The sequence below is a fragment of the Maylandia zebra genome, linkage group LG1, assembly GCF_041146795.1.
Source record: "Maylandia zebra isolate NMK-2024a linkage group LG1, Mzebra_GT3a, whole genome shotgun sequence".
NCBI lineage: Eukaryota > Metazoa > Chordata > Actinopteri > Cichliformes > Cichlidae > Maylandia > Maylandia zebra.
In genome coordinates, this window is record NC_135167.1 from 30,455,588 (window position 1) to 30,460,524 (window position 4,937).

Sequence of the window (4,937 nt, forward strand, 5' to 3'; positions counted from 1 at the left end):
TTACAAAATCATGTTTGTTGCAGCCAAACTTCATATGAAGAACCGAGTTATACGCCCATGAGAATTTATACAGTCTGACTTCTTTTTGCATCAATAGGAGGTGGCCCTACCTGGTCATTAGAAACAATGAAGAATTAAAGAATTTCCATAGTAATACCACTTTTGCACTGGGAAGCTACATTTTATGTACACTTTATGAAAACCATGGAAGCTAGAACTGCAGTTCTCCAGACTAAGTAAAAGAATAAGTAAATAAATGCTTGCTGTAACTGAACGTTTGAATCTTCAGTGAATTTAAAAAGAAATCTTGTTATTCTTTTCATCGTGTTTTTGATTCAAGATGTTGATAAAATGGATGCATTTTTGATTCATGATTTTTAAACCATTTCAACTGTAGGAAAATACCACTTTATGTCTTTGGTCATGAAGTTATATAATATAAAATACTGATGCTGTATTTTGATTTTATGAAATAGAAATGGAAACAATAAGCATCTGAATCCAACTGCTCTCTCTTTCTTCTAGTCTTATTGCAGTTATTCATGTTTGTATCCTGGTGAAAGGACCCAACAACATCAATAACAGAAGGCCACTATTTTCAGTTCAGCAGCTTGTAAAACCTTTTTTTTTCTGCATTACTTACACTGTTGGCAGTATATCTCACCAAACAGTAGCTTTCAGGAAATTAGAAAAAAAAAACAACCCCCAAAAAACTCACATTTATGATATTGGACAAATGGAACATGGAAGCACTTTTTTCCTCAGTGTGAACTTGAATTTAGTGGTCATAGTTGGCAAATTTAGTTACTTTTGAACAGAAATATACTAACATATATGCTGATAAAGCAAAATAATCCATAATTTTCACATTGCTTGTTCTTTACCTTTCATGCAGTGACATTATTTACCCATTGAGATTAAAAAATACGTGTAGCCATCTGTGCTCTAGGTGTACTCTAAGATATGTGCAGGGGCGCTACCGGGGGGGACCCCAGTGTTCCCCCCCCCCCCCCCCCTTTTAACTTAACATTAACTTGTTATTTATTCCTGCTTAAAACAGATTATTATGGATTTTTGTTTTGCCACATCTTTTAAGTAACCTTTATTTGACAACAGCATATTGAAACTGAAACTTCAGTTTTTGGTCTGCCACCCAATATCTTTAGCTGTCCACCCCTATGAAAAAATACATGGATACATGTAGTCCCTGAAATGTGTAGTTTCTCTTCATATCTTCGTTTTTTCTCCGTGGATTTATGATGCCAGTATTCTTTAATCGGGACATTTGAAAGAAGTAACATTTTTGGCCTGCAGTACTACCGACTGTCCACTATTAGCCATCACAATGGAGTCATGTTCCACCTACCAGGGTAGAGAGACAGCTATGTGACTGAAAACTATGGATTGCTGGTGACTACAAATATCACAGTAGTGTTAATTTCTTAATCAAGTTTTACTAGTTCCCAAAGTGATGTGGAGGTTTTTAAGCTTTTTATTTTCAAGGTTAATTTTATCCTTGAAAATGTGACAGAGGGTGTCACATTGATGCATACGATTCCTTTCGACGCAAATATCAAAGCTCGACTTTCCTTCAGTGGCTGCCTTTTTATAATTCTGCCTGGCTTAACACAAACTACTGTTTGGGATATAGGGTGGCAATACATGGATTATAGAACACAGAGACAGAACACTAACAGCGACAGAGAAAAGCCTCGTATCCAGCGTGCCTTTGAGGTGCCTTTTCACATAATTAATCTGCCTAGCTTCACTAGTCTAGTGCCATATTTCACGGTGACACTAATAACGCCTAATTATATGATGTTTTAAAATCTTAGCTGATGTTTAAACATGTAATTTAGGTAGAGTAATGGCGCATATAATGTTTCTTACTTCTAATCACTGCGAGTTTTTCGTGAGGAACTGAAGGAGCGAGGCTTTGCATTTCAATAAACCCACTTGATTAGGGAGTATTCTTGTTGCTGTTGTTGTTTTTCGGCAGATACTGTTTACTCTGAGCTGTGCCTCCCAAAATTCCCCCACCCCACCCTTCCCGCTCCTTTCCTGGAGACAGCTCAAAGACCCCCTGGCTGGCAGCTCAGCGGAGCAGCTTTATCTGGGTTCTTCGCTCGCCTGTCTTTCCACAAGCCTCGTCTCATTGTGTCACCCCAATGTGTCAGCCACAAGCTGTAAGTCACATTCACAAACTGCATCTCAGGGACGAGAGAGCCATTCATTAGAGCATCAAAACCAGCTCCCACAACAAAGGTTCACTGTTTCGTTTCCCATCCCTCCATATGCATGTAAATTATTACAAATAAAGAGAGAGGAGAGTGGATGCTCTGCTGACAGCGCTTAGGGGAATTTGTGTGCAGAGATAATTTTCAAAGTTCTCTCTTTAAAGGGTTACTTTGAGGGATGAAAACGCTGCGTACATGCGCTGTAACACTTTCCTGCTGTTGGGTAAAATATTCAAGACAGTAAGAAGTGCGTGGAGCATGGTCCAGCAAAACCGGCTGTCTTCAGTATCGCTCTAATATTATATTGCTTCAAATCTTTGTTTTACAAATGAACACAGAATCCAGCTGCTCTCTGACCCTTTACTATTTTCAGGAGTGTGTCTTTATTGAGCGTTTACACCTTTGCAAGTTTATACAAAAGGCTGGCGAGTGCAGAGAACCAGGTCATATAATTGGAAGCCAAAAGGAAGCATCATCAGTGTCATATTCTGTATATACAACATCATCTTTCTGTTGGGGTGTGGCACTCTAATACACTCCTGCTGCTTCCTCAAATGCACGACTGTGACCCACTGTCCTTCTGCATATCATGTAATGCTAATATAATGACTCTCCTCTCCATTTCCTGCCAGATCATTCAGTCTGCCAGCACGTCCACAGCTCACTGGCCAGCTTTAGTTTTGCATCTAGTTTGGAACTCTTTTCGCCTTCCTGTGCCTCAGGCCCGCTGCCTTCTTGCGTGCACTGCCTCGTCGCCTTGCTCCGTTCATTCTGCCACCGCCTGACAGCTTTCCACTCGCCAACTCAATAGCTCATCAGCTCCGCTGAGAAATTCTGGTGTGTCTCTGTACCACTAAAATTGATTAAAAAGCCAGAAAATGGGGAGAGTGGCATCAAGATCCAGCAGGCGTGAATGACAACAGATGCAATATTAAGTCTGAAATAGCATTTAAGAAGGAGCTGTGGTGTTAAGGGGGTTGCAAAGTGCACAAGGTGGCAAACGCACAGCAGCTTAAAAAATCGGGCCCTTTGCCAACTGGCCAGCTGCAACTATCAGGTAAAATTCATGTTGTAGTGTATCTCCAGATCTCTGTCTGAAGAATCTTAAGATATACTGTCAGTGTGCTGACTCAAAGTGGCACTTAGATGTAATCCTGAACTTGGCAAGGTAGAGTTCTACTTCAGCAGATTTCCATTTCTCAAGAATGCTGAGGTAAGACAGGCCAAATATGACTACTCAAAATAAAAGTAAATTTATTTTGTAAAGGTATTTATTTATTTATTTAAAGTGGGAGGGTGTTGGAATCCTATTTCAGTTATTTATTTACCTTGGTGTCAGTTTTTTCTGACGTGTGCCTTAATAAATATGTAAAATGTGAGTAAAGTCTGTGTTTTTCCACTTTAAAAAAAATAAAAACATTTTATGACTTGCTGAACCAGACTCCAACTGCAAAAGCAGACATTTAAGAGCGGTTTTAAATTATGAGCACACTGGAGGAAGGCGACAACCCAAATTATATTTACTGTCAAAAAAGGAAACATCTTCATCTCACAAGCTGGTGACAGAATAAAATAGTCCCTCCACTGAATGAAGCCGCTTTGCTGAGTCATATAACCGGAATTGAACATATATCACCGGCTGGTCCATCCCTCTCTCAGCCTCCGTCCCGTATCTGTCCATGAATTTCCCCAGATTTTTATGAGATGCGATATCTTGCGCTCTTCCACTTTATTGTTTTCACATTCCTCTCCCCAGAAGCCTGGAAAAATGAATTGTACTCATGTAAGCAGAATACCGTCGCCGCAGTAATCCGGAAAGGAAAACTATTTATTCCACTGGCTTCTGGCAGCGTGGATCTGTGGAGCTATCTAAGCCCTGTGGTGTGATTGCATCCCACACAGAGTCCACGCAGGCAGGTAGATGGGACTACTGCAGCACGAACCAGCATGTCAGCCTTCCTGTCAACCACTGAACCCCCTTCTCTGCAAGCACATTTTAAATAAATCAAAACGCAATATTTTGTTGATCTTCTGATGGTTAAAAAACTTTTTTAAAAAGAAAAGTCTTGTTTTCTTATCAGGATGGATGGTTGGTATCTGCCTTCTTGGCTCCTTTGGTGCATGTTTAAAAGACAGGAGGACGGAGGGTGTCTGTTTGTACAAAAAGACCAGTGACTATTACTTTGCATCAAAAGTAACCTCTAAAGTAAGCACCAGGTTTAAAGTAGTAAATGGTGCGACTTGGTTACAAGAAGTGTAATAAAAGTGTAACAGCTGTGCTGACAGGTCTAGATGGGAGGAACCCAACTTTAAACACCCGTATGAGACAAACAACGTTGTGAAAGTTGAGTCCAAGCATTACTTTTGCCTGAAGTGGGAATCAGAGGGGATCACTGATTAGCCTCAGTGATAAGTTGCTTTCTTAATCCTACACAGCTGTTCAGCATCTATTCCCTGAGTTCTCTTCATATTTGTGTGTTAATGCTTTTAATTTCTCTATTAAACATGAGTTTAATGAGTTTGATTATTCATTCAGTGATTTTTTTCCCTCAAAAATGATTCACTACTATCTTTCCAAGTTTTAGGACTCTCCTTGTTTTCTTTGCTTGATAGGTCACTCATTTGTCCCTTCTGAAATGAAATAGCATCTTTTCCATGATCACATAATATGCCTTCCGACATTCTTATTCTTTTCTTATA